This window comes from Lissotriton helveticus, chromosome 7, assembly GCF_964261635.1.
Source record: "Lissotriton helveticus chromosome 7, aLisHel1.1, whole genome shotgun sequence".
Lineage (NCBI taxonomy): Eukaryota > Metazoa > Chordata > Amphibia > Caudata > Salamandridae > Lissotriton > Lissotriton helveticus.
Genome location: NC_136068.1, coordinates 154987899 through 155013083, shown reverse-complemented (window position 1 = coordinate 155013083; position 25185 = coordinate 154987899). Strand labels below are relative to the sequence as shown.

General features: G+C 42.3%; 1 long non-coding RNA gene across 1 annotated transcript; it reads right to left on the bottom strand.

Moving 5' to 3' along the window:
- Window positions 1-313: 313 nt before the first annotated feature.
- On the bottom strand, window positions 314-23777 carry LOC144768281 (uncharacterized). The gene is made up of 3 exons (XR_013598521.1): window positions 23621-23777; window positions 9076-9211; window positions 314-476 (listed from the first exon to the last, which is right to left on the bottom strand). It is a non-coding gene; the product is annotated as an uncharacterized LOC144768281 (long non-coding RNA).
- Window positions 23778-25185: the final 1408 nt, after the last annotated feature.

Sequence of the window (25185 nt, the reverse complement as noted above, 5' to 3'; positions counted from 1 at the left end):
TGGCAGAAGAACGACTGTCCTGGTGCAATTCTCATTTACCTCCGGCTTCCCTATTACAGGACACTTTAAGTCACTTCCATAAGTGGACACATCTGACCACCTACTTTAGCATCTAATAGTTTCATAACAAAAGCTAATCATGCAGAAATCAACAGGAGCGAAAATGAACACAAGGTTAAGCATAAATAGAATACATAAAAGATTTGATAAATAATAGGACATAAATGACAGATGACTTTACTCTGACAATTCGGGAACAAATGGAGACTTGGTAGAAGTATTTAACCTTCACTCAGGCAAAGACTCGTCCTCAGTCATTCCAAAAGTATGGTTTTATTTGAACTTTTCAGTATAAATTACATCTACATTTCAAAGTAGAACCCATCAGATTACTTGTCCCCTCTCTGTAAGCACACGTGCTTCATTTGTCTGTTCGAAGGTGCCGTGTTCATGAGACAGCCATCAATCGGCCAACTCTAAGGAGAAGAAAAACAAAGGTAGTAATTTTTTTATTCATAACATTCTAAAAATTTCAAAAAGCAAACAAAACACCCCGCGACATCAGCAAATGAGTGCATACTTGTGAATGAAATTCATTATTGGTCACCAACTGTGAGAGTACTATCTTGCATAATTAAGTAAATGATTAAAACTGCTGTGGAGGAGGAAATGCCAAACTTGATCACTCAACCCCCAACCCACCATATAAGACAAGTTTTTAGTCTAGACAACACTGCTATTTCTGCTGCAAATGCGAACCATAAAACTGGTAGAGGTAGGTGGGTTTAGTGCAAGAGACTACATTCACATGACACCCACCCAGCAATCAATGTCAGAGCTAACAATTACACAGGCACACCTCTGTACACCTACAGGCCAGGAAGTGCCAGAAGGCGACACAAATGGAATAGGACCACCTGACCTCTGTATATGTGCTATTATTACCCTATTGCTTTACCTCGACACAGAAGGATGAATGACCGGGATAGTAAATCACTATGCAATGAGACAACATTTCTGGGCTGGGCTTATATTTCGCAAACCTGCCAAATAGCTCAAGTTAACTAAACCAAAACTACAAGCCCAACATGCTAGTACGATTAGTGCTGCCTTCCGAATAATTCGTGTCTAGTTCGCGCTATATAAAACTCTGCAAAAAAAAAACAAACTAAGTGGGCTGAACTATTGCCACAGGTATATGCTGTTGTGGGTGGAAGTAAAACATGAACAACAATACAACCAACGAGTGGAGACGGCTATCAGAAAACTCATACATAATAGAAGGGCTTCAAAGTATTTTGTGTGGCAAATAAAAAAGGTAACGTCAGACCTCAAAACAGGAGCAGATCTGGCTGAATGATCATAAAGGATTTTCTAAATGCTATTTTGTTATATAAATAACAGGTGACCGTGAACAGTAGTTATTTATATAACAAAATAGCATTTAGAAAATCCTTTATGATCATTTCATATGCTGTGATTGACTGTGTTCCAGAAGTGGATTATAATTCTTGGCCCAATATTGAAGAGTTCCCATGAACTACTACTAATCTCATCCTTTGCTCCACTTTAGAAAACAGGGAATCCGCATTTGTTTACAGTGAGAGAATGCATAATAATTCCTATTTGTAAAGCGCGAGCATTTCACCCATTTAAGGTTTCATGGATGCGGGGGCCCTCGAGGAGATTAAGTGAGCTACTGCCCAGAGTCACATGATGCGGAGCTACTGCCGGAGACCAAACCGCAAGCCCCACACTCCAGTCAGCCGCTCTGGCCGCTGTGCATGCATGTAGAATGTTTCCTTGGTTTTGTATATCAGATGACCAAATGCTATTTAAATTTTACCCTCATCTCAGCTCAAACTGTGATTAGATTGGCTCATTCGGCCTTTGGATTTTCTATCTCTTAGCAGCAACCAGCCTTGCACCAGGAGGACCTGCCCACTTCTCTTGAGAACCCTAATATTTGCTCGACATTTTATTTATTTTACAAGCAGAGACGTCCATTTGTGATGTCCGCAGAGAAACTTTATGGTGCTTTCAGCCATGATGTAACCGCTAATCCCCTTTAGAGATTTAGTAGCCATAACGGCTTGCAACAGCATCCAGTGCCGCAACCAAGGTTTCATTTTTTCTTTCTTCTCAGTCTTGAAAGTGATCTTCTACTGTTTTAGAACTTAATTTCAATATATTGATTCTGGAAACTTTACTGTGCTATGGTTCACGGTGATGAGTTGGTGGTCATTGAACTGGTCTTATGCAGGTATTATACCTTCTTGATTTTTCTCATTGTTTGGTGCAGCAGTGCCTCTAGCTTTTTAGATCCAGGATGAATATTTTATAGTTGGTGTTTCGCCCAAAAAAAATAATTAATCCAAGACATTCTAATTTACCTTGCCGCACACATCCTAAATTGCAATTAATGATGGCACACGTATCTAAAAGGTATTGTAATCCCACAGGATTGGGACATAAGCATAGTTCTATACAAGTTATTACTTAACCTAGAATGTCTCCCCAGTGACTCCTATTTATCTCACCGGAGAGTCGTTCTGCATAATACCCGTCTATGTACCCAAAGCCTTCATGGTTTATGAATTTGACAAGAGGCGAGTGAGTTTTGTTAAACTACTGCAACATAAGAACCTAACTTGACAGGTCAGACTAGCACCTCAGTAGAAGCGCTGAAATTCTTCACGCACGATTATTCGAGAGCGCCTCTTAAACACCCATTTGAGCCACCAGCTCACTTTACAGACGAATGAGCTCTGAGGGCAATGTCTTATCAGTCTATGGCTGGGCCCGACCTTTTAAACTATGTACAAAGTTAGAAAGTGAAGGACATGGACTAACATCACGAGCAACCCTAGAGTGATGAGAGGGCATTCTGGGTCTTGGACAACCACACTCCTAGTATAATGACCAGTAAGCTACCTTCCCAGGGCACCCATGAGGAGGTCCCCGTCCTGGTACAGAGTTTCACTCTTTACACGCCCTCTAAGGTCCCCAATAGTGTTGAATACATATAGATCCGAACATTGAGTTTTATTAATTTGCAACTATTACACAGATACAGTGTACGGGGTTTCTAAAGACAAGCTAACTTGGCATGTGAAATTAGAATTCAACAATATCACATCCACGTTCAGCATAAAACATTAAGTACACTGGGAAAAACGTGCTTAAAAACTACAGGCCATCACATAAAGAGTGGGTCTAATGAACCGTTGCTGCCCTCTAGTGGCCTTTTGAGACACATTCTACCTAGTGGACAATACAATAGCTAGTTACGGTTTTCTGGAATGAAGAAGAGGCAGTTACACTGTGAACTGGTGAATAAATGACCAAAGGAGTCGATTGTGAATACATGATCACAGGGGCATATGCAACATATTCAATGTTACAGAAGGCTATCAAAATCCTACTGCACTACCCTCGCCACCAGTATGAAGGTACCTGGACAGTGAGACAAAGGAGGCACAAGAGAGTAAACTGCAAGAGAACTCCAACACTCATAATTCTATGTGCATTATTCGTAATAGGTCCACTACTGCGAGGAATAAAGGAACTTCAACCTTTTACTGCTTGAAGTTCTGCTCCTCGGGTAAGAATTGTGTAAATATTGGAAATGCATAAGATTAACGGTTGTCTGCTCTCTTGATTTCTGTTATTTCTTGTAGGATTTCTTTTTATTCACGGTTTGGTATTATTTTTGTTGTGACGTGGCCTGCATAGATCTTTTTTTATATTTTTTTATTGTATTTCTTGTCTCAATACACGTCAACCTAACACTGATAAACAGTCTGGCCCTGATGAAGCAACTTTAAAACGTTAAAGTCACGTAACATGTGTTCGCCTGTTTCCAGTATATGAACTAAAATAAATGGTTCATGACTTAAGAAAACGGTCTAAAAAGCCTGATTAATTACATGACAGACATTAGCCAAACTACAGAACTCAGTTCTTGTCTTTTAATATTTCATTTGAATAGCGCAAGAGGAGAAAGCACTATATCTTGTTTGAGATCTAATATTCTTCCAAAAGAAACTCTTTCCCCAGTTCCGGTCTATCAGTGTAAAGTAGATACAAATCAAATGGTTCTCCAATATTTCTTTATGAGGCGGAGTACTAAAAAAAAATTCCTTATTGGTTTAAGGAGCAAGAGGGTATTCTTATGAAAAAAATATTAGGGATACTTAAATCTGCTCCATATGAATAATCGAAGTTGGAATTGGGCACCACTAGAACAAAGTAATACAGGTTTTCTGCTTCACATTAGAAGATGGGGTGCTAATGATTGAGCATTTGATATACAGAACCTAAGATGGTCTTTTATTTGATTTTAAATTATACAAATGTTTGAGCTAGCTTTTTTGGACATGCTTTTTTGTTCCACCTCCTATGGACTCATGAGAATAATTAATAATATTATGGTGAAAAAGGAGTGCGTTAAAAACAATTTTGTGCAGTCACAGAAAAGACTTACAAGCTTGCATTTTTTTAAATGGACTGCATTTGGAAAAATAAGACCTGAACCATGATATGCTGCTAATTCTTCCGCTCCCAACAGGTCTGACAGCTCTTTTTGAAACTGAACAGGTGTCATTTACCCTTAAGGTTGGTGGGAGCCAGGACTAGAAAGCAGTATGCAGAATGGAGACATTGCCTTTGAAAACTTTCTCCAGTCGTTTGCCTGGTAAAGGAAGCAAAGTTTGAGAAAGATATTACGTCCTTCTCAGTTTCAGCAGTGCACGGTTATATTATATGATCTGCTGCCTCTTACGGTGATTATTGGGGCCGGGAGGGGGAGAGGGGGGGGGGGGGGGTTGGGGAGGGATGAGGGGGGCTGACAGAGCAAGCTCTATTCTGCAGAGTCGTGCCCTGGTTACCATAAATAATTCTTAAACAGATGGTTTTAAATACCCTTTTGGGTTCATTTATTAGGTCTTGCTGGCGTGGGCGGCGCACATGCGCAGTCTCGCTCGCAAGATTTTATGATTTAGAGGGGCTTTCAGTTACGGGCTTTAAGCCCCACCCCTCTTTCCCATTGGCCGGCATTACTGTTTTATGCTAAAGGTGGGAAGAGGTTAGTGGGACGTACACTTTTCTCTTTTTGCGATGGCCCACTTGGACGGGCTCGTTTGACATCCTTTTGGCGTAAAAGCTTTCTTATCTTTATGGGGCTAACAAATGGCCCCATAAAGATAAGAACCTTTTACGCCAAAAGGAAGTCAGACGAGCCAGTCCAAGTGGGCCGTCTCAAAAAGAATGAAGTCTGTCAGAACCGCGGCTGTCTGGCGAGCGCTTGTTAAAAGTTCACCCTTCAGAAAATTTGCCTACCGATCTCTGCGGGAATTCGTCAGGGAATTCACCATGGTTGTTGTTTGTACTGGCCCTGCTCCTGCATGGTTATTTCAGAAGAGACTGAATCGCCTACGTCTTGAATAGAGCTCTCGCTGCAACATCACTTCATTCCAAAGGCATGGCATAGTCACGGGATCTCGTGTACTCCCAAACGCAGGAAAGTGGTCACTATCTGCACACCGTGGTCACCATGGCAACCGCGTTCTTTCTTGCAGGGTAACCAAGTTTGTATTGCGCACGCGGACGAGGCCATTTTAAACTCAGGGACAACAGAACCAGTTCATTCACTAACTCGTGTGGCGTGGCAAAGCCATGTCTCCCATGTACTAAAAACTTCTGTCATTGTTACATTTGATTCGATTATTTTCACTCTTCACATTGGGCTTAATCTGCCCCACTCCTGTGTAGTACGTGGGTTGCTGCACGCAAAGACGGGCTGTTGAAACAACTAAGAATGAAAAGAGACGAAAAACTATGTTCTATATAGACTCTAGGCCGATATCGACCTCTCACGAACACCATTCTAAAATGAAAGTGGACACATAAAACCCAGGAAATAATCAAACGTTCGATTGACATAAAACTTTTCCCCCCAAAATGACATAATACTGAAATCTTTAGAATTCGAAAAATAGGCAAATTATGTAACAATGTGTCAAACTGCATTGTTTTCTACAATGATATACATTTTTTGGGGGAAAAACAAGTGCAGGTCGTGTAAAAATATCGGTTTTCAACTATTTTTTTTTAAAGTGCGAGGCTGATATCTCAATTTATGAACATTAGCCTCTACACGCTTGGGGAGACGGGCTGGGGGCTGCTTCTAAGCCGACATGAATCAGCCTCAAAATGCCTAACGCCTGCCCCCGGCTCATTCACCACGCTTGGATGGCACCAGGGGGGCCGTGCCTGGGGAGGGACAGATGGCATCCCTGGGAGGAGGCCGGCCTGACTTAATCCCGGTTTTCACCTGCAGCGCCCATGGGAAAAACTCCCAGCTGCTGTACGAGAGCCGAGGAATGCTCAGGCGGGGCGATGCGAGGGGTGGGGGCAGACTTCTAGGAGGAGGGCACGCAAGGGTAAGCATCAGACTCTCCTGGGGGAAGTGGAGTGAAAAAAAAACGTTGTGAAGCAAGATAAACACTGCAGCATTCACACGCTTCTGTTCTCCCACCCCCTCTTGCTAACGGCACACATACGTGTACCTTGTTATTATTTCTCACACCTTCTGAGACACCAACTTTACTGCAGGAAGCGGTGGTCTTGGGCCAGTCGTGAAATTGATATTGTGTTGCTCCTCACAGACTGCAATTTGCATACTTAACCTTGAAACAAGTGGCAGGGAGAAAAATATTGCTCACGTTTTATTTTTAACCATTGATTTTTTCTTACATCGGATTAAGGTAGAATACATTGCTTTCTTTACCTTTGCGTCATAATTTTCAATTATTATTATTAATATTATTAAAGTATAGCTATGAAAATATAGCCACATCGATAACAATAAAATAATTTGTTTTTCCGCGCCGAATTGCATTTTACGGATAAATCAGCATTCTCTTCTTTCTGTATATGAATATCTTTTTTTTCTAACTTCACGCTGTTTTACGGATGGTGCACGCTACTCATTTATGTTTTAGATACGGCCTTCTGCCAAGGTTTCTATAGCACATACATCGGGTGTTAATACTCCCCTTCTCAGTAGTATCACCATCCACAAAGATATTAGTTTTGTCGACCTCAGACAGACGAACGTCGGAGTTGCCCCGCTATTGTTCACATCTACTGCTTGAAATTCGCAGAGATCCCAGAAATGACCACTGACTTCATGGGATGCTATATGTCATCATCATTATTGCGTCATTGCACGCGATATCTGCTTGTGAGCAGTTGCTTCGCGTTATTGATTTCAGTGGTGGTGCTCCAGTAAGACTAAAAAGAACTATTCCCACGCGACACAAACAACACAGCGGCCTAACGGAACATGGCGCCCCCTTCCCCGCCCTTCGCCACCCATGTTCTGTCCATCTTGGTTGCGTAGAACTCGCGAGGAGAAGAACCTTGCAAGCCTAATAAAACTATTGTGAAAGACGGAAGAAAGCTCACACCAATCACCAGCTCTGAGAATCAAAGAGCAAAGCAATTCATTCTCACGAACAACCACGCTGGAAGTTAAGAAAGTGTGGAAGGGCGGGAACTCCATCACTGGGCTTTATTTATCAATGCAAACGAGAAATGCAAATCCGCCTTTGCTTTGATAGAAATCTGCTCCGACTAACTAGCCTCGAGTGTGCCTGAGTTTTAATGCGTGGAGCTATTGTTAAATTTGAATAATTAATTTATTTGTATGTTTAGTGAGTATTTGCTGCCAAGGTGTATAAAGACGACCCCAGATAGTGTGATACCGCTTCAGTTTGCTGAATGCCACTTCAAAGTGAAGAATGCAACCTCAAAGCAAAGCGTTGAATGTCCCGCTGGAGCACGGAATTCTGTGTCAGAGTGCTCACTTCAGTGAGCACATTACCACTTCAGTGCATGGAATGCTACTTCAGAGAATGGAATGCCCTCACAAAGCACAGAATGCTAGTTCCCTGGTGTCACGTCAGAGCATGGACTGCCACTCCAGAACATGGCCCATCCCTTCACAATACAGATTGCTGCTTCAGATCTTGGAATGCAACTGACACGGAATGCACACGTTCAGTGTGGGATGCTGATTCAGAGCATGGAATGCCCTTTCAAATAGAATGTTTTTTCATAGGTGTCATTTCAGAGCATGGAATGCCACTCCAGAACATGGTAGGCCCCTTCAGGAAGCAGAATGATGCATCAGAGTGGGCAATGGTGCCTCTGAGCACTGGAGTCCCTCAGTGGACGGAATACTGCTTCTGAGGTTGGAATGCAAATTTAGAGCGCAGAATGCCAATTCAGATTGTGGTATGCCCCTTCTGGGCATGGGATGCAACTTCATGGTACAGTGTTTCTGAGTGCTTCAAAGTGCGATATGCTCTCCAGGGCACAAGTTATAAAAAAAGCATTAGCATAGCCAATAGGTCTCGCTTTTGGGACCTTATAAGTGTTTAATTATCCAGCACAATATCCTTGGTGCAACAACATCAAGTGTTGCATGGCTAAACACTTATAAGGTCCCAAAGGTGAGACCTATTGGCTATGCCAATGCTTGTTTTTAAAGTGGGCGATGTGTGAATCTATTAGACATTGAGGAGAAATGTTGTGTTTATGTTTCATGCAATAGGCATAAAAAATATATTTTAGATGAAACATGACCTCACAGAGGAGAAGTGGGAGGATGTCACAGAAATCTGAAGTAATATTAGTGAGCTGCTGCAGGGGTACAACATTGAAAACACATCACTGCCCCTGAATATCACATGTAAACACATTTAGAATTTGGACCAGTGTGCCTATGCGCCAACAGTGACCTGGCCAAAGAGGGCATGAAAGAGCTGAAATTGTATCAAATTCAAGGCTGTCCTGAGCAGGGGCCCCCAAAATACGTTTGGCCCAGGGCCCCAAAAATAGATGTCCCTGAGCTTACTATCCCAGAGCTCAGTGAACCGTCAGTCAGTGCCTTTGTGGGAAGCATTTCTTTGGCAGTTGTTAGCCCAGCTCCATAAAGAAATTAGGCTTGGCATTTAGAAGGACCCACTAAAGGTGAACAGTTAAAATACTTTAGAGACCGTAACTCACCTTATGGACATTCTAGGTACCCTTGGGTTTTGCAAGTTTGACGCTGGACACAGCAGCTTTTTCGGCCTCTACTTTGAACTCTGGCTTCAAGGCAGCACGTACCGCCTTGGCACAGATGTGAGAGTAACGGATGTAGCTAGAAAAAAAAAAACATTTGGTTAGAAAAAGTCTGTTTTCATAGAGAAGAAATCTACCCAAAATTCAAAGTGTTAATCCAGAAGATTGACAACCCTCAACAACACCCCTGCACAAATAGGTAAGACCACAAAAATCCAAGGCATCACAAGCATCGGCCAACAGGTCCAAAGACCTGGTCCAAGCAAAGTTTTGTTGCTGGCAATCTCATTAAAAGGTTCATGGAAAACTGAGATGGTTGCCATTTCTGACCAGAAATCGTGCATTTTTAGACTATTTATTTCACATAATTTCCTTATTCTACATAAATGTGACTTTGCCTAAAACACACTTTACATACACTGTGTTATTTTACTGTGCTATGTCACTGAGCAGTACAAAGCACTGAAAAAGGTACACGTGAATGAAATTTTAAAAACGCTGCATGCATTTTCCAGACTGGATGGTTCTGACCAAAGCAGAAAATCATGTTGCAAATTTGAGGGGAAAGCAGTACCATCCAGGGAAGACGGACAGTAAGATGTACAAAGTTCGACGAAGGAAAAACACACACCACAACACATTTGCTTAATACTACTACTAAGAACACAAGCTGAAAAATAAATTGTTCACTTTATGAACATCTGTTCTAAGATCATAAACGTCAGCGCATATGAAAAGATGTCGAAGACACACAGGAAAAGTATTCTTTAGATGTAGTTTATTGTAAGGAAAGGAGAGCCGTCCCAGCAGGCAGGTCGATGGCAAGGAAATAACTGCCCCAACTAGAACACTGTACATGGAACATTCACAGTGACATAGGACGGTTCCAAGTTGCGCAATGCACATCACCACACCTCCCCTCTTTTGGAAAGAGAATCACCAAAACATCAATTACAGTGAAAGTAAAACACAGATCATGGGAAAGTAAATAAGAGATACAATAGGGTTGAACATAACTTCGCAGCTTGTTAGATTCAAGTGAAAAGTACAACAGGGTTAAACATAATCTCGCAGCTTGCTAGGTCTGACAGACATTCTAGTGCTTTTCCTAACCCCATCCCCCTCTGAAACATTTTTAAAGTTGACATTACTTGGAAAACCAGAGGGATCTTTTGCGATTTGGGAAGTACACCACCAATTACCATTGGTCAATCTGACCGCATTCTTGCGAGTATCCACTACTTGCTGAGAATCTAAAAACTTTGAAAGACCTTTCCTAACTGAAACAGGATTTTTGACTTTGACCCAATCTCCAATCTGAATGTTGTGAGACATTTTCTTTCCAGGTTTAACCTGTTTAGAACACACGTCAGAGGATTTTCTATGAGCAGCATCCCACATATTGCTCATGTCGCCACTTTGATGAAAATTTCTTACCATCCAGAAAGGATATACTTGTGAACAAGCTTTCCTCCCTCTCATGAGTTCAAAATGAGTATAATTGGTAGCAGAATGAGGGGAAGTGCGGTAGGACCATACAAGATCTTTAACTGCTTTAAATACACAACTTCTAGATTTGAAAGCAGATTGAACACACTCCACAATAACTCTGTTAAATCTTTCAGTCTTGCCATTGCTTTGCGGATGATAAAGAGGAGTTCTGGTGTGTTTGATACCACACGACCTCAAAAAGGAGTTCATTTCATGAGAGATGAATTGAACTCCGTTATCGGTTAAGATTTCCTCTGGATAACCTTCTCTCAAAAAGATACTATTCAAGCAATCAATGACACTTTTAGAATTTGGTATACTGATTGGTTCAACATCGACCCACCTTGACAAATGATCAATGAGGACCAAAAAAATATTTGGAGTTGTTGGGAAGAACATGGAATTGTCCCAAAAAGTCCATTCCCAACTTCTGCCAAGCACGACCTGGAACATAAACCTTAGATTCAACAAGGCCTTCCAACACTAATACCTTGTCACTGGCATTACAACGTGGACATAATCTGACCATCTCATCTATCTGAGAGTCCATTTTTGGCCACCAGAAATCAGATCTCACTTTTCTTTTAGTAATAGTAGCACCGAGATGGCCAGAATGTGCTGCCAAAATAATTTTCTCTCTAAAACATGATGGAGGAAGCAACTTGTCACCACGGACAATTACACTATTTTCCATTGAGAGCTCAGTGTTAATTTTCCAAAACATTTGGAGATCGGGAGAAAGACATTTCTCCTTCGGCCACCCCTTTTTGATAAGAGAGGAAACTTCTTTAAGGATTACATCATTACTTAGTGCTTTGATCCAATCATCCTCTAGAAAAGAAATGGGTTCTTGACAGACATTAGCAACAAAACACTCCTCTACCTCAGTCTCCCAATCTTGTTCATCACTGTCAGTTATGGGAAGCCTGGAAAGGCAGTCAGCTCTGCTGTTTCTTCCCCCAGGTATGTATTCCACGCTAAAGGAGAATTCAAGTAATTTCGTGGACAATCTTGCTAAACGAGCTGTCGTACGTTTGACATTTTTTCCATTTAAGATATCAACCAAAGGTCGATGATCCGTTCTGAGAACAAAAGACCTGCCCCACAAATATGATTTAAATTTCTCCACACTCCATGTGCATGCTAGAAGTTCTTTTTCAATGACGGAATATTTCCGTTCCACAGGACGGAGGGTGCGGGAGGCAAAGCCAACCGTATACTCCTTCCCGCCAGAACATTGAGAAAGAACTGCACCCAAACCATACTCACATGCATCAACCGTGACAAAAGTTTGTCTTCCTTCAACAAATGCTTGTAAAGCTGGAGCCGAAAGTATATGATCTTTGATGATCTGGAAACCTTTTTTGCATTCTTCTGACCACTCGAAAACAGCTCCTTTCTTTAGTAAAGACCTGAAGCATTCAGTAGTTTTTGCAAAATCTTTCATGAATTTTGCATAAAACTCACACAAGCCGAGGAAAGACAAAAGTTGTTCCCTGTTTTGAGGAGCCAGTGCCTCAATAATACTCTTAACCAAACCAGGCCTAGGCTTGATACCTTTTTCTGAAATATGTCCTAAATACTCTATTTCTTTGGCCTTGAAAATACATTTAGTTTTCTGCAGGGTTAAACCTCTATTCTCGAGAACTTCGAAAACTTCATTAATTGCTTGGTCGTGCTCACTCTCTGTTTTGGTGAAGATGAGAATGTCATCTTGAAAGACCACTACATTGGGATTATGGGCAAACATTTCCGACATGAGTCTTTGAAAGACGGCTGCGGCTGATGCCAGCCCAAAGGGGAGACGACAGAATTGGAAAACACCATCAGGAGTGACGAAGGCAGTGAGATGTCTAGATTGAGGGTGCAATTCTACCTGATAGGCAGCTTTGAGATCGAGTTTCGTAAACCACGAAGATGATCCCACTTTGGCAATAAGGTCTTCAATTCGTGGCAAAGGAAACCCATCAACCCAAATGGCTTCATTTAGGGTGCGTAAGTCAACACACATTCTCAAATCTCCTGACCTCTTCTTGGCTAAGACAATGGGGGAAAGCCATAGAGTAGATTCGACTTTTTCGATGATCCCTTGATCACACAGAGCCTTCAAATGTTTAGACAGATCGCTTCTGATGCTCAAAGGAACATTGCGTAATTTGTGCTTGGTGGGAACAACATTGTCTTTTACTCTGATGGTATGCTGAAAGTTAGTGATTTTTCCAAGACGGTTCTCGAAGATTCTACTAAACTTTTGCTCCCAAGTGTTGTGCGCATGAATGCATAGTGTATTATTAGTAATCGTGGTAACAGGAGTGTCTTTAATCTGTTTGTCGATGAAAACTGGATTAGCTAATCCTGGCTTGATAGTTAGACCTATTTCAGCTTGGTGGATAAGACCAAGAACATTAATTCCTTTCTTGGCCACATACACCTTCCCCTTGATGGTTACTCCTAATACATTGATGTCGGCCCAGAAAAATCCAAGTAAATTAATCCTACTGCCTTCAAAGGCTACAGTAAGGATATCTGGGGGTAATAAACTCTTGTTATGCCAAAATTTGGTGTATTTATCTTGTGAAATAATGGTTATGCGTGCACCAGTGTCGACTAGCAACTGAACGTGATCTTTTCCAATGATAACATCAACTTCGGGATCAGGAATGTCATGAGAAATACTTTTGTCATGGGAATCCATGACTACTACTACATATTCTTGATGCATGACGTCTTCATGAGAAAGATCACCCTCATACGGAAAATTGTCATTATTTTCGTTCATGCTTTCATCATTGATGACACATCGAACATTTCCTCTTGTGCCTCCTCTCCTGCCTCTCATGCACATCTTAGCAAAATGCCCCATCTTACCACACTGTCCACATTGTTGATTGGCTGCAGGGCAGTTCTTAAAGGAAGAAACATGAGAGGAAGAACCACATCTATAGCAGAACATTCTAGAGTCAGACTGTCTGAATCTACCACCTCTAGATAAATTGGTTCTTCTGAAATTGCCACGCGGCACAAAAGGAGTTCTGGTTGCAGGAGAATTAGAAATAGCACCAGAGATTGTGGTATTGGACATAGCACCAGAGATTGTGGTATTGGACAAGGCTGTTTCCAGCTGTTTGACATCATCCATAGAGGTTTCTATGCTTTTAGCTATATCTACCGCCTTATCTAATGAGGGGTCTTTACACGTTAGCAACTTCTTTTGAATTTCCTTACAATAGCAACGTGCAACAAGCTGATCTCTAATAAGCTGTGATGTGAAATTGTCATATTCACAATTTGCAGCTAACATTTTTAAAGCAGTTATAAAGGTATCAATATTTTCATCACTCTTTTGTGTCCTTGTGAAGAACTTATACCTATTTACAACTAAGTTTTTTGTTTTAGTAAAATATTTCTCTAATTTCGCCTTAGCTATTACAAACTCATCAGGATCTTGACCCTCAGGTGGATCATATGGAGGTAAATGGTCAAAAACATTTTGACCATCGACCCCCAAATGGTAGTACATGAGGTTCTTTTTCCTCTCCGGTCTATATCTTTGACCATCAATGGCACCCAAGTAAGCCATGAACGATCTGACCCATAATTTCCATTCCAATGGAGGATCACCAGGTACCTGCAAGAACGGAGCTGGTGGGGTGACGCTTTGCATAGTTAAATGGAATAGTTACTGATGAAGTGTAGGTAAATTCTGGTAGTTTGGATTAGTTTCAATAAAAGTTATTTGAAAATTAGGACATGTTCTAGACCTTCAATAAAATAAAATATGTACTGGTCGTGAAAAATGTGCTTTAAAATCCCCAGAATTTACTTCCACCCACAAAAATGTGAGCATATCACAGAAGTAATATGCCGCAAAAATTGTACACACTGTAATAATTGTGTGTGTATCACAGAAGCAATGAGTTGTCTTGAAGAAAGGAAGAAGAAAGGAAAAAATTATTGTCCAATTCTGGTTTAGTTCCAGCTTCCGTCACTAGATGGCAGTGTGAGATAGAAAATCCTGTCTTTCTCTTTGAATTCCGAGACAGCGTGAGAATTTGTTCAAACGCTGTGAAATTAAAACAAGCATTGGAAATGCAATAGGTCTCGCAGCATTAGAGTTAGTGCTTTTAGAATTGTTTATGGGTTTTTTGTAAATCTTTAGCATTTTTGTTTCCTGTAGCCAATGCTAAAGAATTAAAAAAAAAAGCCATAAACATTTCTAAAAGGCCCGCAAGTCCTTACCTGCCAGCGAATTACGAAGGATTACTAAATGGCGTGTTTAGGCATTCGGAGCAGATGTAGACCCTCCCTCTTAGGGTGCCCGCACACCTGACTCGGTTCGCAGCCAGGGAGCATTTGATTTCTGCATTCTGTGCCAAAATCGTATTTTGTCTTTTGCAATTCTGCAGCTAAGAGATGAGCTTTTATTGTTAAGTAGGCGTATTCTAATTGCATAAAAATTGTACATTTCAATAGTATGATATTCTACACATTGTTGCAGCAGGGCCTACTGTTACAAAGGCTGGATTGGAAAGATGGGCCGTTTTTTTTAATATACATTTTTTGATTTTGCACCGATTACCGTACATGGTCGTAGTGCCAGCACATGGGGGCATGTGTATTTGTGTAGAGTAAAGGGACGAAAGTAAAGACATGAAAGGCGCTGGCTGGTGTCCATATCACACACATGCTTTGTAGCCTTTGTGTTTTTCGCTCATTCGAGTTATTAGTACCCGTTGTTACTTTCCTAAATCACAAGGGACTAAAGCCCTCTTGTTCGTACTCATTCTGGTGGCAGTTTCCAGATCAGGGCGCGGTCTCTTTGAGAGCAACAAATGAAAACAAATGAACTAGGAACACAGCTTCAAGTCATAACAAGCCGGCGTTGCGGGCTGATTCTGCTTGCAAAGGCATCATCAGCCTTCATTAACCACCAATGCCAGGCCCTGCCCAAGCCTCTAACCAGCTGCAGCTCCACTGACTTCACACATGGGGAGATTACAAATGACACGTCGGGTTACCCTGGGCCGCAGCCTTTTCTGCAGCGAGCAGCTCACCAGGCTGAAGCGGTTTAAAAGGGTCAGCGAAATCAAAAGAAAGTATTCACTCCTAGACTGACCGACTGTGACAGCGTTGTGCAAATTAGTGAGAAGGCACGAGATGAAAGGGGCTAGCGTGCTAATTAACATGTGTAATAGTTACTGCAAACAAACCAGTTACACCATAACTTGTTAGCCCCGTTTAAAGGACTCGAGAAAGTACGGGACCATGTAGGTTCCAATAAAAAGAAGAATAGTGGCATCTCCCAGTCGCAGTGCGGAAAAAAACCGAAGTGCGGTATCAAGCGCTAGATAACATACGTTATTGGAATAATTATCAGTTTCTATAGAGCTTTAACTTATTTTAAAACGGAACTCTCCCGACTTCCTTTTCAAATTGCTTTGACAGCATTTTCCATGTAAAAGACGTTTAAAAAGTGGAGTTTCAACAGCATCAGCAGTGCACCAATCTCACGCCCCCACTACACACACACGGAAGCCCATTTTCTGTAATTTCATTACAAGCCTCTCTCATACATGCATCAAGCATGTTAAAGCAAAAACGGTAACGAAACAACCCATACCCACAAAGGTAAAGCGCAAGAAGCAGCAGATAGCCCCAAATGACAACAAGACGGAGGGAAGAGAGGGGAGGGGGGAGGAGAAATGCGACACGGCGGGAAGGGGCAGGCAGGATGACTCAGGGGAGGGGGCGGAGCGGGGCAGAGCGGCATGTGGGTGTGAAGAAGCCGGGCCTTTGAAGTGAAGCTAAGCTTCACTTCAAAGGTGTCGGAGGAATGCGGGCGGCTGTGCACGCGCTTTTAAGCTCAATGCACATGCGCATTGAGCTTAAAAGTCACGGGCACTGCAAGGAATCGCCACGATTCCTTGCAGTGTGGATAAAGAGTGGATAACTCGCAATACTCTCGCCTTGCTCGATGCGCATGCGCATCGACAGGCGAGACCTAAAAAATAAATGCTTGACAAACACATGTAGATGCTGTGTGTGTCAGCGCAGCGTTACAAGCATTGTCTGGTAAGGTGAGCAATTTGATCTCGAGGAGGATCTCTATTCGATATGTAGACAGGGCAACCAGCACTAAAATCGATTTGTTGCATGTGGCTTCATCACAGTCAATAACGAAGGAATAAGTCAAATATTAGATGTGTAAAATTACTAACTCCCTTTGAATTGGTAATGTAGGTAACAGCCCAGCGCTGGCTTCGGTTGGTATGCAGTATTATCGAAGTCAGTTGCTATGGAGGCTTGAAGTCAACAAATGGTTTCTTAGAACAGTTGAAATGCGTCAGTGCGTTAAGACGTGCCTGTAATTGGTTAACAATGCGCTGCAGACAGTCCCGTCACTTATTTAATATACGACCACGTCATCACAATCATGAAAGTAGCGTTCGGGGAAGGTTCCTTCAGCTTCGTGGAACACGGTGAGAAACATGACGCATCTATTAATTTGAAACGAAAATGTTCCTTTAATTTCGTGCGCTTGCTAGACCGGGGAATCACCTCTGTGAAATATGTCTTCAGTGAGAGTTTTTTTTTTTTAAAGGCGATAAACAGATTTCTTTAAGTTTTCCCCTTATTATCTTTCCAATGCTATCGGAGATAGACTATGTAAGTAATGTTCGTGGGAACGGCTCTCCTGAACGAATCTATGTTGTATAGATTAAATGATGTACTCACGGTTTAGCGTTGTCAGTTGAGGAGTGAAAAAAAAAACGGGTTGGAAGGAAAGTTCTCCTTGATGAATAGGAGGAGACGTAGGGTAGATCCCGTCCTCAGTCGCCAGTGAAAAGATGTCGAAGACACACAGGAAAAGTATTCTTTAGATGTAGTTTATTGTAAGGAAAGGAGAGCCGTCCCAGCAGGCAGGTCGATGGCAAGGAAATAACTGCCCCAACTAGAACACTGTACATGGAACATTCACAGTGACATAGGACGGTTCCAAGTTGCGCAATGCACATCACCACAGCATAGTTTCTACTGCACACATTATTGCTAGGCCCAGGTGGAGTTTCCAAACTGACCAAAAACTCTGCAGCATTCCACTGCGTGCGGAACACATTCGGTCACGCAGTTTGCCCTGATTTTTATCACCGGGTGTTTGACCGGCGCTAGAAAATCAGTGCAAAAAGGTCCATTGCGCAGAGCAGGAGGGCACGGCTTCTTTCTGCTTCTCGAGTAGACATTCTACTCGAGTGGCAGCTTCATCAACGCAAACAGAAGAATTCTCAACGCCAGCGATAGCAGCCACCCTCAATCGCCAGTGTTGAGAAAGCTCGCCGGGAGGTAGTCTGGAGTAAGATTTTCCTAGCTCACGTAGAACTCCAAGCACTACGCAGAGAAGGGAAAATTCCAAACTCTTAAAGCAGAACGGAATTTCACGCAGATGCCTAGCCCTTGCCGTTTCGAACTAGGAGACTTGGCTAACCAGAGAATGTAAGATTGGACAGCAGGCAAAAGCTTGACGTCAGCAACACCCAATTATGTTGAGACTTTGGATGGTGGACGAACAGCGGCACTCTTGTTGTTAGACTTCAGTGCCGCGTTCGATACTGTATCCCACGAGATCCTGTTACGGCGGTTGGAGGAAGTGGGCGTTAGGGGATCCGCTCTTTGCTGGTTCCACTCATTCCTCTCAGATAGATCGTTCCAGGTTGCTATCCCTCCCGGGAAATCCACCTCTTACCCGCTCACTTTGGGGGTCCCACAGGGATCAGCGCTGAGCCCCACTTTATTTAATATCTACGTTAGACCGCTGGCTGATGTAGTCAAACGCTGGGGCCTGACAATGGTCTCCTACGCGGATGACACACAGCTGGCGGTCACGTTAAGTGGGGACTCAGCAGGGGAGGCCCTCAAGTTCTGTGAGGGGCTTCGTGCGGTGGCCAATTGGATGAATCAGAACTGTCTCCAATTGAACACTATGAAAACAGAGGTCATGGTGTTTGGTAAGCAACCTGGGTGGTGGAATGATCGCTGGTGGCCTTCTGAGCTTGGAATAATCCCAACTCCCATTACAGAGATAAAAAACCTTGGAGTCTGGTTGGACCCCTCCTTGAGCTTTACGTGTCATACTGAGAGGGTAGCTGCTACCTGTTTTGGCGTTATTAGAGGCATCAGGCCAGTATTGAAATTTTTTGATGCCCCCACCAGACAGCTCGTGGTCCAGGCCTCAGTGCTATCCAGGTTAGACTACGCCAGTGCTCTGCTAGCAGGGACCAACCAGGCGGAATTAAAAACGGCTGCAGCGAGTACAAAACGCCGCGGCAAGAGCGGTAGTCGGCCTGCCTAGGAGATGTTCGGTCTCAAGAACATTGCAGGCGCTCCACTGGCTTCCAGTAGCCAGGAGGATTGAGTTCAAGGTGCTCTGCCTTGCTTTTAAAATTTTAAAAAGGTACAGCCCCACCCATTTTGGAGAATCTTCTGACCCCATATGTTCCCTCCCGACCCCTGAGATCGATGGTCAGAATTTGTCTGTGGTCCCACGTTTTCTGTTGAGCAGGACTGGCGGCCGCTCCTTCCGAGTGGTAGCCGCAAAACTCTGGATCTCTCTTCCTGCGGAAATTCGAGCACTGGAAGATCTTTTCCAGTTTAGACGTGCGATAAAAACAGTACTTTTTAATAAAAACTTCTGATTCGGCAGCTATATGTAATGTTGTGTTTACCTTCCTGGGCGCCAGGACGCCCCTTTGCTGGGGCAGCTGTGCGCGATACAAAAGTAATTAACATAACTACTGAAGGTGCACTGTCAGGCACTTTTGCACAACAAAAAAACCTAAGAATAAATCAATAACCTATAGACCTAGTTGAAGTCTATTGGTTGCAGCTTGTATGCTCATAGAAAACTAGATAAAAGGCAAAAGTTAATTTTGCACACCCATAATACTCATGCATCATAGAATGCCTCATTTCCTGATTTTACATTACCACAGGTAGTGACATGAAGAGGAGTTAAAAACCGTTTAAGAAACCAATATATGGGGAATAGAGAAAAATAGTGCGCTGCAAACTACGTAAATGCAGTGAAAAGGACGGCCGTATGGAATTGGGGCAGTCTCCCTTCGAGGGATCAAACCACCATAAGGAGGGACAAATAAAACAGATGCCTCTATCAGGAGCACCGATTTATGCACGGCATGAAGAGGAACCAATTAAAAGTGATGGGAGTAGTTGGAGTCCCTAGAGCCTGTCACTACATGTCGAAAGACCGCACATGTGCTGCCTAGGCTCGACCTAAAAAGGACATGAGTGGACTTTATGGGTCAGGTGATTTACACTAGTTTTCTTTCACATGCCTGCTAGGTATGGTAGGTCACGTTTGTTGGCTGATGTGAGAATGTAAAGAAAAATTTAGCATAATCCTTCCCTCCATAACCTTAATATAATTGAAACTTCCCTTTATGTTTGCTAGGATTTTTTTTCCATTTTCCTTTCTTTCCCGTGTGACTATCACATCTAACTGCTTTTGCAATCACTGTTTTGGTAAATTAGAATGCAAGTTGTTAAGAGAAGTGTTAATGTTAGGGAGGAGATGCTTTCATTTGCATCTAAAAGGCTGTCTCCACCCTCTGACAAAAAAAAGACAAAAAGCTGGAAACTACACTTTTATTTTGCATTTCACAACTCTGTACTTTGGTACTACCATATAGAATACTATAGTCTATTTCTTTTATTTTATCAAATCATCATGTTACATTGTAGTTTTGCTTCTAACAGTCAATAAGGGCTTAAAACCTCAGCATGCAAAAGTGCTGATAAGGAGTCAGTTGTGAGCTGGGTTTTAAAATGTTGTAAAGCTGCCTCCATTTCAAAAACGTCTCGTTTGGTGTGTAAAACCAAAAGCAAACCCTGCTCACATATTTTGTGAGGGTTCACTCACGTTGTGCATTCAAACAAGCATTGGCAATGTGGATAAACTTTCCTAAAGCGTGGTGGAAAGTTCATCACTGAGCAGGACGGGTACAACACAAGTAGCTTACACACTAACCAGTGAGTGAGCAAGACTAAAGGACTGTTGAATGATTTCAATGACAAACATATAGGTAGTACAATACCCCTGCAAGAAACAGCCAAACCTGCTATGGAATCACAGTTTATCTGAGTACTCACATAGGATAATGAATGCTCACCTACCTACTATGGTATGCTACATTACTGTGTTCAAGATCTTTCGCTGGGAAACGAAGCATTCAAGAGTACTACTGTTCATTGGTAGTACAGTTTGCCAGCTAGGGCTTCTCTAGTTTGGGTGATGTTACGTCATTTATGTCTACATTTATGTTCTCCCTTTGTTAAATTGTCACACCTATATCAAAATTGCATGCAGGTGCTTTACTGGTATTTCTACCACAAGATTAAATGCAGGAGGCCAGAGCAACAGCAGTGGCGTAACTAAAGTTGAGGAGGCCCCCCCTGCAAGGTACACGGAGGAGCCCCTACTACGGATTTAATCCAGAGCTCTCAGGCCTGAGTACTGTGCTCAGGGGCCCCGCGGGGGCCTGCGTTACGCCCCTGAGCAACAGACCATACTCTTCTTTTCCATCAAAATGTTTTGTGCTTGAATATGCCCCTATGGGCTCAGGCAGACTCCCCAACAATACAACCTGACCTTCCATCAAATATTGTAAAATAATCCCAGCTTCATAGGGCAGGTTTACCAGCCTGGGGAGGGGTTATTAGGTCCCACTGCTTGAAGAAGTTATGCAACTTGTAATTGATGAGCCCTTCAGTTTAGCATGGCAAGTCACTAATCGTAACCTGTGCCAAGAACAGGCCATGCCCAAGTTGCAGTTTACTGGGTGTGGGCTGATACTGTGAGCTACGCACCCAAAACCAGAGAATCTCCTACCCTATTATCACTGCCAAAAGAGAAATGGAAGTGAGACAGTGACTGCCAGGTATCATAATTTTCAGCTGCCATATCTGTGTTGAAGTGTGTCTGGAAAAGCAGCTCTGAGCTCATAAGTGAGTTCTACTTTATTTACAAGTTTTACATAAAAAGTTAATTTTTGTTTCACTTTAGCAACTTAGATTATAGAATTGCACTGAATGGCCTTCATTAAAATGAGTGATCCACAACCCTTCTGCTGCGATAGTTTATTAATGACTCAAGCGGCCCAGTTTCTTCTAAATAAGCCTTTTTTGTATGAATGGGGCAACAGTATGACCTATTAAACCATATACAAGAGAGGTTGTTGTACAGAGTACATCCTGAAATATTTCAAGGAACTCTTGAATGTGAAGAACACTGAAAAGACAGTGCGGTGCTGAAAAGTAATTTTATAGTGTCATGCTGCCTGCTCAAGATTGGAAACCAGGTTTCCTGATTATATTGTGCAATTGAGATCCAGGATAAATAACACATTCTTTCCCCCTTAGGCTCGGATGACAATTTTATTGGTGACCCAAGAGGCAAGTCGGTTGTCTTGTACCTCCTATACAAGGCCATTACTGTTATGGAAGGGGTAACATTATAGTATATCAAACTATACACACACACACGAGGTTTCTGTAAAATGCACATCATAAACGTAATGATTTTAAGATGCTGTCAAATGTGATAACTCTGAAAAGGAAGCACAGGAAAGAAAAAAAAATTCCCTAGTGTCAGTTTGGTCAAGCTGCAAAGCTGTGACTGCAACAAGCTTCTCTGTGTCAGTATGCCGCTACTTGTCTTGCTTGCCCTGTGTCCAATAGAAGCTTCTGACTGGCCTGGGTATGTAATGCAAGTCTATTTGTTTTTCTGGGTGATGGGGAAACAGCTGGGGAAACACCCCTTTTCATATACCAGCTACGCCATTAGGAAGAAACACTGCTGCCCTCCTTCAGAGGACAGGTACAGCTAGGGTAGCATCAGCACAAGCTTTTCCGCTTACTGAACAGCTACAAATTGGGCAGTAGCAAAGCAAGCTTCCCTCCGTCTCAGATGACAGAGCAATCTTTCATTTCCCAGCAACACAGAACCAGCAGGGTAGAGTTGTACAAGCTTTCATCGTTCACAGAACATGAACACTTAAGTGACAAGTAGCTTACAGGGAGTACTCTAGACTAGAGCTTAACTCGCCGAGAGGAATATTTAGGAGGATGAATGAGTGAAAAATGTGAGTTCTGACACCATTCTCTCAGATATTTCACGCAGCACTCTGAAAATCCTGCTCCAATGAAACCTGTTTGTGTTGATTCTTAACTTTTCAATGTATTGAAAAATTGCAGTAACCTAGGTCAGTGTTATTTATAGCAGCCTCCCCGCAGACTAATTAGCGATGCTGTAGACAGGCAACAAGCTCTTCAAAAAGGTTTTGAGTGGGGTGCATCAGACTGTACGATCCAGCCTCTTCAAACTGTAGAGGGCCTCCAGAGAGTTACTGAATTTAAAGTGTGAGGTTTCTGTGTATGGCCGAGTTGTAGAGCAGCCCATGAACGTTTGCAATAAAAGCACCGCACAGGAGGACGAATGATATACGCCAAACAGCCAACACCATGGGGCGAGAAGAAAACCGCTTAGGAGAGGCAAAGCAAACTCTAATAAATCGGTAAAACTAGGTAGTATGCGGCTGGCTAACTGTCACACCAGGATAATAAAAAGTGCACCGCTGAGAACGTATTACTTGGAAACTAGACAGCTCTCTGCTGCAACCATACTATGTCTCCTTAACACCATTTGAATCCCGAACTGCCTCACTCCAGGGTAATTTAACCCGGAAATCTAAGTAAACGTCCACCGGAAATCGATCGCCAACTGAACACGGTTAGTACGCATCGCAGACGCATGTCTTTAGCGAACTCTGTGATTGTTCTGGATCCAAAAACTACAACAGAACCTCCAACGACCCCTGCAACTGGGCCAAAAGGAAAATACTGAAATAGCACCCCCACCCCTCATTTTAAAAGCCCCAAATATGGCAGAACAATCTCTGTTCCGGTAACACCCCACCCTCTGTACCTGAGTCCGGCCTGTCTCCAGAACGCCACCATCTTTGCTACCGGTGCTGGAGCTGCAGTATGATCTGCTCGTGCGATGGCGGACAGGCAGGGGGCGGGACTCAACCCAAGGGTAAAAGGAGAAAAGCTCTGCAATCAGCCAATTAGACAGCGCGCCGGTCAGCATGAACATAAAAGAAATACTGCAGAATCCGGCGGAAATACAGGTCAGAGTGAAAGGCGAATCATATTGTAGTAAAAAAAAATAACAGAAGGTGTTGATACAACTGCATTTCCAACAGAACATATACTAACGAGTGACTTTATTTGTCCATGCCGAAAGGAAGAGAAAAACACATTGGCCAATGAAACATATTGTCCTGGTCATAATACGGAAACGACGATGTTTAATGCAGTTCATCAAGAATTTCCAATACAGCAGGTCTGGCATTTGTGGAAAGTTGAGTTTTTGGCGTTGTAAATTATACTTTTTATTTTATTTATGTTTAGTTTTTTTTGTAGTTGAGTGGATGCATGTTGTTTGTAGTGGGATCATGTGGTTTGAATTGGAATTGTTAGTGGTGGAATTGTGTGGGTTGGATTTGGGTGGTCTATGGTGTATTTGTGTTTTGTTAATGTGGGGTAAACAATAGATACAGGTGAGAGGTGTATAAATTAGATAGAAAGTAAGAATCAGAGGGAATGGTAGTTTGTGTATTAAGCAGTGAATGAACTGTAGACAAAGTAATATAAATAGTGTGTGAGAAAGGGATAGAAGGGAAGAGAATGTTATAGATGTATAGAGAGGCTGTGGTTGTTTATGTAGAAAATAGTGAAAGAAGAGTAGGGGAGTGTGTGTGTGTGTTATTTCAAAGTTATGGTATTGAAAGTGTGTAGAAAGATATAAGTGAACTAATAGTATAAATGCTAGATTAGTGTGTGAGAGAGCGAGATAGTGGTGTGAAAGATTATGAGAGGGAGTTGTCTCCAACATATGTGATAAATTGTGCCAATGCTATAGCAAAGTTAAACAACTGTAATGCGCACATCTGCTGAACAGACAGAATAAAAGAGTTATACATTGGATTGTTTTTTTTAATTAAAAGTCTTCCTCTTATATATTTACACACACATACTGTCATAATACAAAACAGCAAGAACACAACATTAATATGATAAAGCAGAGCCAATAAAAACCAGATCATTTTCCAATTGTTTTCTCAAAGGTGATGAGTACATGTTCCTACAATTTACACAAACTTTAACATTTAGTATTAATACAGCATGTGTACTAATTTAAAAGGTGTCTAGTTTTGGGCACAAAATGGAAAAGCAAATTACATTAAGTGGGAACAGTGATGCTGCCACAATTAAAATAAATAAAATATTAAGCACAATGCAGCTGGTCCTTCCCATGCTGCACAACATTTGCTTAACAAAACAAAGTAATAACAGAATGCCAGCATGCAGTAGTGCAGAGTAGAGTGGTGTAGAGTTTGGTGACATAGAGTGCAGTGTTGCAGAGTAGAGTGGAATAGAGTGCAGAGGTGCAGGGTGGCAGTGAGTGCATTGGCATAGAGGGCAGTG